This window comes from Suricata suricatta, chromosome 11 (assembly GCF_006229205.1).
Source record: "Suricata suricatta isolate VVHF042 chromosome 11, meerkat_22Aug2017_6uvM2_HiC, whole genome shotgun sequence".
Lineage (NCBI taxonomy): Eukaryota > Metazoa > Chordata > Mammalia > Carnivora > Herpestidae > Suricata > Suricata suricatta.
The window spans coordinates 68,137,513-68,153,792 of NC_043710.1; the positions used below are offsets into that span (position 1 = coordinate 68,137,513).

The 16,280-nt window shown below is 37.3% G+C and overlaps 1 pseudogene; it reads right to left on the bottom strand.

Annotated features, from left to right (window-relative positions):
- Positions 1 to 8,256: 8,256 nt before the first annotated feature.
- On the bottom strand, positions 8,257 to 8,355 carry LOC115272816 (annotated as a pseudogene).
- Between the last annotated feature and the right edge of the window lie 7,925 nt (positions 8,356 to 16,280).

Genomic DNA, 16,280 nt, shown 5'->3' on the forward strand with positions numbered 1-16,280 from the left:
CATCCAAATTGGCAAAGAAGAAGTCAACCTTTCACTTTTTGCAGATGACATGATACTCTACATGGAAAACCCAAAGTACTCCACCACAAAGCTGTTAGAACTGATAAATGAACCCAGCAAAGTTGGTTACATTTCTATACACCAATAATGAAGCAGCAGAAAGAGAAATCAATAAATTGATTACATTTACAATTGCACTGAGAACCACAAAATATATAGGAATACACCTAATCAAAGATGTAAAAGATCTGTATATTGAAAACTAGAGAAAACTTATGAAAGAAATTGAAGAAAACACAAAGAAATGGAAAAATATTCTGTGCTCACTGATTGGAAGAACAAATATTGTTAACATGTCAACACTACCCAAAACAGTCTGCACATTCAATGAAATCCCAATCAAAAATTGTACCAACATTCTTCTCAAAGCTAGGACAAAAAAAATCCTAAAATTTATATAAAACTACAAAAAACCCTGAATAGCCAAATTAATGTTGAAAAAGAAAACCAAAGCAGAGGCATCACAATCCTGGATTTTAGCCTCTACCACAAAGCTGTCATCATCAAGACAGTATGTACTGGCACAAAAACAGACACATAGCCCAATGGAATAGAATAGAGAAATCAGAACTGGACTCACAAATGTTTGGCCAACTAATCTTTGGCAAAGCAGGAAAGAGTATCCAATGGTAAAAAGACAGTCTCTTTAGCAAATGGTGCTGGGAGAACTGGGCAGCAATATGCAGAAGAATGAAACCGGACCACACTTCCTTACACCATACACAAAAATAAACTCAAAATTCATGAAGGACCTGAATGTGAGACAGGGAACCATCAAAACCTAGAGGAGAAAACAGGCAACAACCTCTTTGACCTCAGCAGCAGCAACTTCTTACTTGACATGTCTCTGAAGCCTAGGGAAATAAAAGCAAAAATGAACTACTGAAATCTCATTAAGATAAAAGCTTCTGCAGTGCAAAGGAAACAATTAACAAAACTAAAAGGCAAATGACTAAATGGGAAAAGATATTTGCAAATGACATAAAGATAGATATGTCTTAGATAAAGAGTTAGTATCCAAAATCTATAAAGAACTCACCAAACTCAACAACAAAAAACAAATAATCCAGTGAAGAAAAGAGCCAAAGACATGAATAGACACTTTTCCAAAAAAGATATCCAGATGGCCAATATACACATGAAAAGAAGCTCAACATCACTCATCTTCTGGGAAATATGAATCAAAACCAAATTGAGATACCACCTCACACTGGTCAGTGTGGCAAAAATTAACAACTCAGGAAACAACAATGTTGGTGAGGATGTGGAGAAATGAGAACTTTCTTGCACTGTTGGTGGGAATGCAAAGTGGTACAGCTGCTCTGGAAAAAAGTGTGGAGTTTCCTGAAAAAATTTAAAATAGAACTACCCTGTGACCCAGCAATATCACTACTAGGAATTTATCCAAAGGATACAGGAATGCTGATTCATAGAGGTACTCGTATCCCAATGTTTATACCAGCACTTTCAGCAATAGCCAAATCTTGGAAAGACCCCAAATGTTCATCAACTGATGAATGGATAAAGAAGCTGTGTGTGTGTGTGTGTGTGTGTGTGTGTGTGTGTATACATATATAATGGAATACTACTTGGCATTGAGAAAGAATGAAAATTTGTTATTTGCAACAACGTGATTGGAACTGGAGAGTATTATGCTAAATAAAATAAGTCAGTAGGAGGAAGACAGATATCATATACTTTCACTCATATGTGGAACTTGAGAAACTTAACAGAAGACCAAGGGAAAAGGGAAGGGGAAAAATGTTTCAAACAGATAAGGAGGCAAACCCATAAGAGACCCTTAAATACAGATGGTTGAGGTGGGCAGGTGGAGGAGAGGGGAAAGTGGGTGATTAATTGAGGAAGGCACTCATTGGGATGAGCACTGGGTGTTATATGTAAGCAATGAATCATGGGAATCTACTTTCAAAACCAAAAGCACACTGAATATATTCTGTTAGGTAACTTGACAATGAATCATATTTTTAAAAAATCTATGAGCTCGTACTGATGTATATACAGACATATATACATAATGTGAACGTTTCATGAGGAATGGAGTATTAAAAGATCAAAACGTCTCCCTCCCCCTACAAAATATTTACTAATTACAAAGGGAAAAAGTGTAAATTTACAGTGGAGAAGCCTGGCAGACACTACGTTCGTCAAGTGGACATTACTAGTAATGGGACAAATCAAAATTATTTGCCAATTCATAGGATGTACTCAGCACCCCTGCTGTAATATTCCTGCAATAAATGGATTACTTGAACCTAATTATGTGGAAATGTAAGATGAACCCAAATTGATGGAAGGGCTACAGAATTGTCAACATTCTGGAATTGTCAAAATTATTGAGTTCCTGAAAGTCAAGGAAAAACCAAAGAACTATTGCTGATTGAAGAAGACTGCCATGAAGACTAAATAGGAAATATGATTATGAGTTTTCTCTTTTTGCTATTAGAAATAGTATAAATAAATTAATGAAACTTTAATGGGATCCAAAGATTGGTGATATTCCAATACTTACTTTTCTGATTTTAATCATTTTTATGATAATATAGAATAATGTCCTTGTTTTTAGGAAACAAGCATTCAGAGGTAATAGAGCACCATGTCAATAACTTACTTTCGAAAAGTCAGGGAAAAATTACTCCTACTGTACTTACAACTTTTCTATAATTTGTGATTATTTCAAAATAAAAATGCGTAATCAAAATGTATGTATTTCTAGACTTGAAGTGCTTGACATGACAGAAAATGCTTTATATTCTTTTAATCCCATCTTAGCACCTAGCACAGCTCAGAGCTCAGGAAAGGATTTTATCAAACAAATAAATCTAAAGGAATGGAGAGAAACCAATGATAAAGTGATTGCTAATCAGCATTTCAGAGACCTCAATGATTAGTACGGATTGTGTTCACTAGCATTTATATAATAAAAGCAATAACCAAGAATATATTTTTAAAGGGCTGAAACTAAAACGGTTGTTGATAAATCTTAAAACAAAGAATTAAATTAAGCACAACCTACCATTTCATTGAATATTTCAATTATTTAAGATTTTACTGCACACAAATAATTCAAAGAATAGTTTTAACATTATGGATTGTGGATAAGACATGAATATTTAAACAAAATTTGCATTCTGTGGGTAAAATGCATAGTATGGTGACTAAAGTTAACAAATACTGCATCATATATTTGACAGTTGCTAAGAGATTAAGTCTTAAAACTTCTCATTCGGGGAAAAAAATTATAACCACATGAAGTGATAGATGTGAACTAAATATATTATAGTAATCATTTCACAATATATACACATCTAATCATCATGTTGTATACCTAAAACTAATACAAAAGTAGTATACATTACATCTTAATAAAACTGGGGAAAAAACACAATTTGCATATTTTTTGGCAGAAATAATTATGTTTGGATCCTTCCATCCATTTTTACTTTCTTCCTTCATGAAAGAAGGCTGCTTTGTAGCTGAGCACACTGCCCCCTAGAAGAAAGACTGAGGTTCCCATCCTCCTTTATATTTGGAATAGCTACCAAGTTTGTGGCAATGAGCTGTTAGTGGCTGTGGTCCAGAACTTCAAGAAAGAGCAGCTATACCAACTCTACACTATCTTGTGCTGCAGTTATTTACCTGAGAGCAGTTAGGTTTTGGAATTTTTCTTTTATACTCAGCTGAATGTAATCCTAAGAAATACTCCATGTGTTAACAAAAATTCTCAGAACTGATTCAAACGTCTATCAAACATGCTTAAGTGTATGCTTCAGGGGTGCCTGGGTGGCTCAGTCCATTAAGTGTCCAATTCTTGATTTTGGCTCTGATTGAGATTTTGTGGTTTGTGAGATGAAGCTCTGAATTGGGTTGTGCGCTGACAGTGCAGAGTCTGGCCCGCTTAAGATTCTTTCTCTCCCTCGTTTTCTACTTTGCCCCTATGCATATGCTTGCTCACTCTCTCTCTCTCTCAAAATGGATTTTTTTAAAAAAAGAGCATGCTTCAAATGTCAACTCCATTATGTACTAGTTCTATAACGTTGTGAAATTTATTTAATGTCTGTTAACCTCAGATTTCCTTTGTAAAAAGAAAATAATGATATCTACCTCAGAGTGGTTGAGTATTCAATAAGATAATAGTTAATTCAGGATGAATGCCTTAAACATAATAAGGTGCAATAAATGCTAATAGATCATGACAGCCCTTTTTAATTTATTTTTTATTTATTTTTAATTTTTTTTAAAAGTTTATTTATTTTTGAGAGACAGAGAGAGACAGAACTTGAACAGGGGAGAGGCAGAGAAGGAGAGAGACACAGAATCTGAAGCAGGCTCCAGGCTCTGGGCTGTCAGCACAGAGCCTGATGCAGGGCTTGAACCCATGGACAGTGAGATTATGATCTAAGCAGAAGTCACACTCTCAACCGACTGAGCCACCCAAGTGCCCATGACAGCCTTTCTTTTAATGCACATGATTTTATTTCTCTGTCTTATAAATTATAGGATTGTTAATGTTTTGGCAAGTTCTCACCATGGATTTTACTTCTTCTTAAATGTTTTCACTGTACTTAGACATTCCATGATATAAAAACCCTTTCCCGGGGCGCCTGGGTGGCTCAGTCGGTTAAGCCTCCGGCTTCGGCTCAGGTCAGATCTCACGTTCATGGGTTCGAGCCCCGCGTCAGGCTCTGTGCTGACAGCTAGCTCAGCGCCTGGAGCCTGCTTCTGGTTCTGTGTCTCCTTCTCTCTCTGCCCCTCCCCCTCTCATGCTCTGTCTCTCTCTCTATTAAAAATAAAAATAAAACATTAAAAAAAAAAAACCCTTTCCCTAGGAGTGCCTAGGTGATTCAATCAGTTGCGTGTCCAACTTTGGCTCAGGTCATGATCTCATGGCTCATAAATTCAAGCCCCTCATTGGGCACTGTGCTGAAAGCTCAGAGCTTGGATCCTGCTTTGGATACTGTGTCTCCCTCTCTCTCTGCCCTTCCCCAGCTCATTCTCTCTCTCTCTCTCTCCTCTCTCTCTCTCTCTGTCTGTCTCTCTGTCTCTCTTTCTCCCTCCCTCCTTCTCTTTCTCTTTCCCTCAAATATTAATAAACATTAGAAATAAAAATAAATCCTTTCCCCAAATTCTGGTTAGTGTAATGATTTTCTGTTCTATAATTTTTTTCTATATAAAATCTGAATGATCAATGTATCTCATCCGCAAAACATTTGTCTTGAGAAAAAAGTATTGCTGAGCTGGAGTCCATTAAATCAAATAAGATCACAGCAGAGATGTGTTTTGCTCCTGGCCAATGCATCAACACAGTTCTTGGGTCATCCGCTTCACTAAGGACCTGCAGGTTGGATTGCTATCCAGGATCTCAATATGGCTTAAATCCATAAACAGAGTTTATGTGTCTCCATTCCACTACTCTTCCTGGAACTAAATTATCACTCTCACTTCTCAGACCACTGTTTCTATGGTCCTTCTTGCAACTTCGTGACACATGCTAGGATGACAAAGAGGGTTGAAGACTCCTAACAAATACAGTAGACCAGGTCAGATATGTTACATATCATTCTTATATGGTGTCTCCCACTGAAGGTGAGCTGTAATTCCCATAGCACTTTCCTGCCTTCCTGCCTCCTGAGTAGACCTTGATTTTGTAGAAGACCCGTGCAGAGCTCAACTCATAGGAAGAACACCCTGAAAATTCTGGCCGCAATTTAATACAATCACAATTAATCTAATCAAGCTTTCACTGTATTGTGAATAAGGTATTCTGATAGATTGTGGAGATGAAAAAGACAAAATCTCCTTTCCTAGAAAATACTTGCAATTGACTGGAGCCCATGATTGCTGCACTGGAGCCCATCCAATGAGAAGACTTTTAAGCCTCTAGGAATTTAAGATGTCAAAAACATTCCATGGATTGGTATTATATTGTTCATTAGTATCTGTTGTGGCTGGCTGTGGACAGTTTTTGCTAATAGAATTAAAAGATCATGTGATGTTGGAGTAGGAGGATTTTTCTTGGTGACTCTAGGATAATGTTTCCATTGTAGGTATAATTATGCTAGGCTAAGTATCTAGGAAATAATTGACAAAGAAAAAATTAAAAATATGATTTTATATGAAAGTATCCACCTTGATCCTGAGAGAAAACAAATGAACAGCAACAGCAGCAATTGAGTAGGGACTCAAGCTTAGAAAACCCAAATATAATTCACCAGAGTCAATGTGAACAAAGCTGAAGTCAACTACATTAAACATCCTATGTATCATAAGGTTTTGAACCATATAAATAAAGTATGTGTAAGTTGTTAAGAAAAACAAAAACAAAAAACGCCTTATCAGTGAAGGTCTTATCCCTTTTTGTATTTCCCATTCTTAGTGCAATAAATGACAGGACACTAAATAAATGTTTAATTAATTTAAAAACCCCACAGACACATTAAGTAAGAGGCAGAGCTTTATATAAATATGTCCCTTAAGAAATGAGGCTAGGTTGTTTATAATTCTTTTAAATACAGTGTGATACAAATTTCAGGATATAAGAGAAAAACAAGTCAAAAAGTTTTTCTTTTGTAAATTCTTGATCCAAGAAAATGCTTCTTGGTGGTCAAATGTCATATACACTGCTTTAAGTGTCCTGCTTTAAGGTTAATTTTGTACACTTGAGCCATCTAGATATTTGAGCTGGAATATTTCCTTTGGAAAAGAAAGTAAAAGTTACAAGTTTGCCCACAAGTCAAAGCCCACAGGAAAGACTGCATGATGCTTTAAATTGAAGTATTCTAATCCTTTTTTTTCTTTTATAGTTTATTGTCAAGTTGGTTTCCATGTAATACCCAGTGCTCATCCCCACAAGCACCCTGCTCCATGCCCATCACCCCCCTTCCCTTCTCCCTCTCTTCCATCAGTCCTCAGTTTGTTCTCAGTATTCAGGAGTCTTTCATGGTGTACCTCCCTCTCCCCAAATATTTTTCCCCGTCCTCTCCCCCGTGATCCTCTATTAAGTTTCTCCTCTTACAGTTATGAGTGAAAACATATGGTATCTGACCTTTTCTGACTTATTTCACCTAGCATGACACCCTTGCGTTCCATCCATGTTGCTACAAATGGCCAGATTTCATTCTTTCTCATTGCCATGTAGTATTCCATTGTATAGATGAACCACATCTTCTTGATCCACTCATCAGGTGATGGACATTTAGGCTCTTTCCAAGATTTGGCTATTGTTGAAAGTGCTGCTATGAACATTGGGTACATGTGCCCCTATGCATCAGCAATTCTGTATCCCTTGGGTAAATCCCTAGCCGTGCTATTGCTGGGTCATAGGGGAGTTATAGGGGTTTTGAGGAACCTCCACACTGTTTTCCAGAGCGGCCGCACATTTACATTCCTACCAAGAGTGTAGGTGAGTGCCTGTTTCTCCACATCCTCACCAGCATCTATAGTTTCATTATTTGTTCATTTTTGCCACTCTGACTGGCATGAGGTGGTATCTCAGTGTGGTTTTGATTTGTATTTGCCTGATGATGAGTGATGTTGAGCATCGTTTCATGTGCCTGTAGGCCATCTGGATGTCCTCTTTGGAGAAGTATTTAATCATGTCTTCTGCCCATTTCTTCACTGGATTCTTTGTTTTTAGGGTGTGGAGTTTGGTGAGTTTCTTACAGATTTTGGATACTAGCCCTTTATCCGATATGTCATTTGCAACTATCTTTTCCCATTCCATCAGTTGCATATTAGTTTTATTGATTGTTTCATTTGCAGCGCAGAAGCTTTTTATCTTGATGAAGTCCCAATAGTCTATTTTTGCTCTTGATTCCCTTGCCTTTGGGGATGTGTCGAGTAGGAAATGGCTGTGGTTGAGGTCAAGGAGTTTATGTCCTGCTTTCTACTCTGGGGTTTTGATGGTTTCCTATCTCACATTCAGGCCCCTCATCCATTTTGAGTTAATTTTTGTGTATGGTGTAAGAAAGTGGTCTAGTTTCATCCTTTTGCATGTTGCTGTCCAGTTCTCCCAGCACCATCTGTTAAAGAGGCTGTCGTTTTTTCATTGGATACTCTTTCCTGCTTTGTCAAGGATTAATTTGCCACACAGCTGTGGGTCCAATTCTAGGTTTTCTCTTCTCTTCCATTGATCTATGTGTCTGTTTTTGTGCCAATACCATACTGTCTTGATGATTAAAAAATATGGAACGCTTCACGAATTTGCGTGTCATCCTTGCGCAGGGGCCAGGCTAATCTTCTCTGTATCGTTCCAATTTTAGTATATGTGCGAATCACCTCCCCTAATGTAGAAATGGTGACATTTAATCCAAACTCTGTTTAGATTATTCAGGATGGTTAGCAGCATGTCTCTCTATATTCTCTAAAGGAATAATTCAAAAGCAACTTAAGATAGTTTTTGGACAAGAAGATTTCTCCTTGGAATTTTGGAAACACACATAAACATTTTGTGTGGGGTGCTGAAGATGGAGATGGTGTTCAAAACCCTAACATGGACTATCAGAAGGTGTTTATCAGGTTCATTCCATTGTAACCTCTAGCTACTTCCTTTTTGTTTTCTTAAGAGACATACAAGCTTCACAACTATTCAATTCCCTAAATCTTCCTAAATTCCTTTACAGAAACTCAAACTGGAAATACAAGAGTAACAACTTTACAAAATTTTATGTCTTCACAAGACTCTCCAATTTCCCACAAGGCAAGAGTCAATTTTTACAATGGTAGGTATAATTTTCATGGCTTCTCAAGGAATTTCATTATTTTACACTAATTAAATGCTCTGGGAAGAGAAAGATAGAAGTCAGATAGCAAGATAAACACACAAACACATACACATATAAAAAGTGAGATTAACAATAAGAGAAAAAGAAATTCAAAAGCTACCTGCTTTACTTATTGACTGAGCAAGAGGATTTTTGGTCCCTTCATATAGTCTCTTTCCATTTGCCTAGCATAGAATGATTATTGTAGTAAACTGGAGTCACTTCAAGATTTAAAAATTTGTATGTTTTTAAAATTTATTTTGTTTTAGAGAAAGAGAGAGAACATTAGCCAAGGCAGAGGTGCAGAGGGAGAGAGGGAGAGAGGGAGAGAGGGAGAGAGAGAGAGAGAGGGGGAGAGAGAGAGAGAGAGAGAGAGAGAGAGAGAGAGAGAGAGAGAGAGAGAAAGAGAGAAAGAGAGAGGGAGAGAGAGAACCTATAGCAGGCTCCATGCTTAGTGTTGAGCCTAATGCGGGGTTCAATCCCATGACCCCAGGATGATGACCCGAGTCAAAATCAAGAGTTGGACCCTCAACTGACTGAGCCACCCAGGCACACTAAAAGTTTATATGTTTTTGAGCATGGTCTCAAACGTAAACCAATTATTATGCTGAATCATATAAAATTGTCATTTTGGGGGACACCTGGGTGGCTCAGTTGGTTAAGTTTCCAACTTCAGCTCAGATCTTGATCCCACAGTTTGTGAGTTTGAGCCCTGTGTTGGGCTCTATGCTGACAGCTCTGAGGGAGCCTGGTTCGAATTCTGTCTCTCCCTCTCTCTTTGCCCCTATACCCCTTTTGCTCTTTCTCTTTCTCTCTCTCTCAAAAATATACAAACATTTAAAAAAGTTGTCATTTTTGTAGGTTAAAAACTGTCAAATTCTAGCAATTTCCTACTGCTCAACTGTTCATATCATCTCTTATTCACTCTGCTGGTGAGGGAGGGACCCCATACTCTAAATAATACAGGATAATCACTCATATGATACTCAAACTGGAAAGAAGGAAGATATTGCTTGCTAGGTATGGCCACAAGAGTTTGTATTTTGGAGCACAGTTGAACAAGCAGGGGCTGTGGAAGGCAGGCTTTAGAGTAACAAGATGATGAGATGCCTTTGGTTCCAAAAGGAGAATGTAACTGGCTTATTTGAATAATCCCACAGACTGACAGGGAACTGAAACAGGCTGAAGTACAGTGCAGCTGGTCCAGCTGATAGGGAAACTAGCTGAGTGAGGGCCTTCTCTGCTTGTTGGGAGGCATATCTGATGAGAGAAGAGGAACTTACAGTTAAACCCTTGGGGCCGTTTGGGACCCAGTAACTTATGTCAAAGTAGCATATGAAATTTTAGGTATTACAATACATCACCCTAATTTCAACTGGCTAAAACTTCAACTGGAAAAAAAAAGTTGATGTGTTTTATTGTTGGTGAAAATTTAGTTGCGTTGTATTCATATCTTTGATATAGAGACTCTCCAATGGTAATTTTCAGTATATATGATTTTCTGATCAAGTAAGTGCTAGGATAGATGCTGCCAGTTGTCTATTCAGTATTGGCTCTTTCCTCTTCCTTACTAACTTCAACTTTATTTGGGACAACAATGTACTCAGTTTAAAAATGTGATGGCATCAGCTCCATTGTATTTGTGATGGCCATGTAACATAGCTTTGGTCAGGAAGATGCTACCAGGAGGCTAGTGGGTGGGACTTTCAGAAAAGCAATGCTTTACTGATTAAAATGTAACAGATTCATCTGGCACACATTTTTAGTTCTTAGCATCTTTGTCTTTTTCCTTTCTTGTCTCTCATAGGAAGATGCAATGTCTAGAAATGAAGAATTATGACCATAAGGAGGATATAACATATACATATATGTGAAAAATTTCAGGAATTAGTGTAACATAATTCATTACTTTAAAAAAATGTTTATTTATTTATTTATTTTGAGAGAGAGAGAGAGAGAGAGAGAGAGCGTGCTCAGGCACAAGGGAAAGTCAGAGAGAGAGAGGAAGAGAGAGAATCCCAAGCAGGCTCCATGTTCAGCACAGAGCCCAATGTGCGGCTCAGTCTCACCAACCATGAGATCGTGACCTGAGCCAAAATCAAGAGTCAGACAATTAACCAACTGAGCTGCCCAGGTACCTCAGGGTATACCTGAACTTAAATGTTGGCTTCTACTCATAGACTTAGCTGGATAAACATGAAAACAATATGTAAATTTTCAGTTTTCTCATTACTTACTTTTTATTTGTCAAGTTTCCTGTAAAGTTTACTTCTTAAAACACAGATTCATTTATTTAAAAATATTTAATGTTCCATGCCCTGAGAGCATAAAATAAAACAACAAAAACCTAATATAGGGCATGCCCCTAAAGAATTTCTAGTGAAGGATAACAGTATCTTTAAAAAAGAAAAAAAAGAAAAGTATTATAAAGTGCAAACTATGACTGACAATGTAGGAAGACAAGTGGTGTTAATGGGGAAAAATTAGATAATCAAGAAACTGCTTCTTTTCTTCATCATGAAGCTTTTCTTTTTTTTTTTTTTTATAGTTTATTGTCAGGTTGGTTTCAATATAATGCCCAGTGCTCATCCCAACAAGTGCCCTCCTCCATGCCCATAACTCCTTTTCCCCTATCCTCCATCAACCCTCAGTTTGTTCTCAGTATTCAAGGGTCTCTTATGGTTTGCCTCCTTCCCTCTCCCCAAATACTTTCCCCCTTCCCCTCCCCCATGGTCCTCTGTTAAGTGTCTCCTGTTACAGTTATGAGTGAAAACATATGGTATCTGTCCTTCTCTAACTGACTTATTTCACTTAACATAACACCCTCGAGTTCCATCCACGTTGCTACAAATGGCCAGATTTCATTCTTTCTCATTGCCATGTAGTATTCCATTGTATAGATGAACCACAGCTTCTTGATCCATTCATCAGGTGATGGAAATTTAGGCTCTTTCCAAGATTTGGCTATTGTTGACAGTGCTGCTGTGAATGTTGGGGGTACATGTGCCCCTATGCATCAGCACTTCTGTATCCCTTGGATAAATTCCTAGAAGTGCTATTGCTGGGTCAAAAGGGAGTTCTATTGTTAATTTTTTGAGGAACCTCCACACTGTTTTCCAGAGCAGCTGCACCAGTTTGCATTTCCAACAGTGTAGGAGGGTTCTTGTTTCTCCACATCTTTGCCAGCATCTATAGTCCCCTGATTTGTTCATTTTAGCCAGCGTGAGTTGGTATCTCAGTGTGGTTTTGATTTGTATTTCCCTGATGATGAGTGTAAAACTTTTCAAAATAGTTATTTATACTTGCCTCCATTCTATGTCTTCCCACTGCCTACCTGATTCTCTCTAATCTGTCTTTCCCATCTCTACTTCATTACAACAAGGAAGCAGCTCTTATTAAAGTCACCAGTGGCCTCCTGTTTGCTAAACAATGTATATCTTTCTGTACCTTGTCTTAATTGTCTTTTCACATTGGTGTGATACAATTTAATACTCCTCTTTTCTTGAAAAATGCCCCTGTCTTCTGTGACACCACACTCCTTTAGCTTACCTCGCTACCTCCGAGCTGGACCTGAGGTCTCTTTCTTTTCTAGTTTTTATATTCTTGATGATGTTATTAACACACATGGAGTCAATTAACATTTATATGTTAGTACTCCAAGGGCACCTGGGTGGCTCAGTCAGGTAAGCATCAGACTCTTGATTAAGGCTCATGTCATGATCCCAGGGTGGTGACATCAAGCCTTATATCCCGCTCTGCACTGGGCACAGGGCCTGCTTAAGATTCTCTCTCCCTCTCCCCTCCCCTGCTCATGTGTGTGCATGCATGTGTATGCACTCTCTCAATAGAAAATAAATAAATAAATAAATAAATAAATAAATAAAGTTTAACATTTACATGTTAGAAATTCCAAAATTATATCTCCAGTCCAGATTTCTCCTTTGAGTTACAAATGCAAATCCTGATATGTTCATGCTAATGCATGACAAATGATAGTCAAAATATGACATTCTTTTTAACTTCCCAGCATCTGATTACCTTTTTCTTTTTCAAGAAAATTAAGATGCATAATCCTTGCTCCACAATGAAATTTCAAAATTCCAAATACTGGTTCTCCCACACTTCCTTGTATTTAGGGCATGGGGACATGACCAATGATTCATCAATCATACGTACCTGTCACAGGCTATAAATGGAGAACTGGTGACATAATAAATTGAAGTTTGTGAGACCTTGCCTCTGGCCATGGTGTTGAGGGGAAAATGACCAAAGCCTTGGACCAGCGCTGTGGTAGAGCCAGTGACAGGACTCAGTGTTCAGTGCTTACGAGGTCACAGGCATAGTACAGTGTCTAAACTGGATCCCAACTAGACTAGTTCTATGGCATAATTTTGGTCATTGTCCCTGAATCTATATTCATGAACCTGGCTGTGTACCAGAGTGATGATTCTGTGAGCTACTAGATTTTTTTTTCTTTTAAACTCTTTACTAAAATACAACACTGACACAGGAAAGGGAACAAATCCTACGTGTACAGGCTTAGTGAGTGACTGCAAACTAAAACAAACACGTAAACTCGGCACCCTCAGAGACCACCTTTATGTTCACTTCCTTCCACAGCTTCTCTGAAGAGTTAACCATAACCCTGACTTCTAAAAGGAATTTTGAAGTTTATATAAATATTTTCATACAATATACACTCCATTTCATCTGGCTGGATTCATTTGCTTAACATTATGTTCTTGGAATTCACCCATATTTTTCCATGTAGTGGTAGACTTATTCATTCTTATTTGTTTATATTTGCCATCAGGTGAATATACACAATTTATTATCCCATTTACCGTATACAAGCATTTAAGCAGTTGCTAGATGGGGGCTATCTCCATTATTATTTGCAATATATTATTATGAACATTCTTTTATTTGTCTTTTGGTGAATGCATGTATGCAATTCAGTTGGATGCATTCTTAAGAGTGGAATTGCTGGGGCATAGGGTTTATGGGTGTTCAGTTTTTCTAAGTACTATCACAAAGTTCTCTAAAGTATAGCAATTAGTCTTCCTACAACTTATTCTTCTATTATAGGGTATAAAAATCCCAGTTCTTCCATATTCGCATCAATGCTTAGTATTTTCTGGCATTTTCAATTTTGTCACTTTGGCAAGTATGCAGTTGTATATAACTTGTTATAATTTGCATTTCTTTGGCAAACAATGGTCTTAGTTCAGGCTGCCATAACAAAAATACCATAGACTGAGTGGCATTAATTTCTTCCAGTTCTGGCGGCTGTGAAGTCCAAGATCAAGACTTTACAGATCTGGTGACTGGGGAGGGCTTGCTTCCTGTCTTATAAATAGCCATCTTACCCCTATATTCTCACATAGCTGAGAAAGAAAGAGGAAGCACACTCTTTCTTGTCTCCTTTTATACTTGGTCTTAGCCAAAAGGCCGAGGAGCGATCTTGTCTCTTTTTATAAGGACACTAATATCATGAAGTATCCATCCTAGTGACCTATTATCACCCAAAGGTGCCATCTCCAAATATCATCACATTGAAGATTAGGGTTTCAACATATAAATTTTGGGGGAACATAAACATTTAGTCCATTGTAACAATGAAACTGAACCCTTCTTATGTATGTATTTTTTATTTGGATAGTTTCTTCTCTGTCTATTCAATTACGTGACAATTTCTTTTTTGAGGTCTCTGTCTTTTTCCTTAATCTATAGGTCTTTTTTGCATTTTCTTGATATATTTTTTGTTAATATATGTATTGCAATACAAATAGGTTTTTTATATATTCTCTATATGACTCCTTTTTTAAAAAACTAAAACACACATTATTCATAAATAAGTTCCCATGAAATTAAAAGCAGGGGCAATCTCTTTTTGGAAAAAGGAATATAAGACAGCAACATGTCATTTATTATATATATATATATATATATATATATATATATATATATATATCTTATCTCAGTCTGTGGGTTACTTTTACCTTTTTACTCTCTTAACAGAGTCTTTTGATAAAGAGAATTAAAAAAAAAAGAATTTTCAAGTTATTAGTCTGTATGTTCAGTGCTTTTGAGTCCTGTTAAAAAACAGTTGCCTACTACAAGTTCATGTAGATATTCCCTTATGTTTTCTTCTAAAGATTTTTTCCCTAGTAATTTTAGTTAGTGAATTATTTTCTGTGTGAATCAAAGCTAGTTTACTTTGCTTGCAACTCAGAACACTATTATTTATAATCACCTAGATATTCCAAAGGCACCCCAGATTCATCCAGAATACAACAGAATTTGTTCTACCCTTAAAACCTTTTATATTCCCTATAAAAGCATGTCAAAGTAGCTATAAAAGCCAGAAATGTAGGAATTATCTCAATATCTTCTTTTTCACTTACCACATTTGATTTCTTTCTCTATTTTTTATTTCTTTCTCTCTTTTTTTAGAGTTATTTATTTTTAGAGACAGAGAGAGACAGCGTGAGCAGGGGAGGGTCTGAGAGGGAGACGCAGAATCTGAAACAGGTTACAGGCTCTGAGCTGTCAGCACAGAACCCAATGCAGGGCTCAAACCCACAAACCATGAGATCATAACCTGAGCCGAAGTAGGACATTTAACCGACTGAGCCACCTAAGCGCGTCCTTTTTATTTCTTTCTCTATTAATTACTATTGTTGTATAATACATTAGTGGATTCAAACAACAATAACTGTTCATTATCTCTCACAATTTCTATGGTTCAAGAATTCAGATGTGACTTGGTTGGGCAATTCTGGCATGTAGTATCTCTTAAGGATAATGTAGTGAGGTGTCAGCTTGACACCACAATTCTCTGAAGGCTTGACTGGGGCAGGAAGATTTCTTTTGACGTTGGCTCATACACATGGTTTTCAAGTTGGTCCTGATTATTAGTGTAAAGCCCAAGTCTCCTTCTACATAGACATCTACAAAGAACTGCTGTAGTATCCTCATGGCATGACTGCTGTCTTTCCTCAGAATAAGTGATCTAAGACATTAAGGCAAAAGTTGCAATGCCTGCCTCTTATGATCAAACCTCATTAGTAATTCATTGTCATTTCCATAAATAATTTATTGGCCACAAAGATAAGTTTGATTCAACATGAAAGTAGCATATACAAAAACATGAATAATAGGAGGTAAGGATCATTGGGTACCATCTTGGAGGCTGGCTACAACAATCATTGGGCCTTCTCCATCTTACATGAGGAATACCTCTCAACTCTGCCACTACTATGGTCTAAGGGACAATCATTTATCTCTTGCCTCATATCCCATATCTTCTTTATTTTTTTCCCATAATATTTTATTGTCAAATTGTTTTCCATACAACACCAAGTGCTCTTCCCCTTAAGTGCCCTCCACCATCACCACCACCTCTTTTCCCCCCTCCCCCTTCCCCTTCAACCCTCA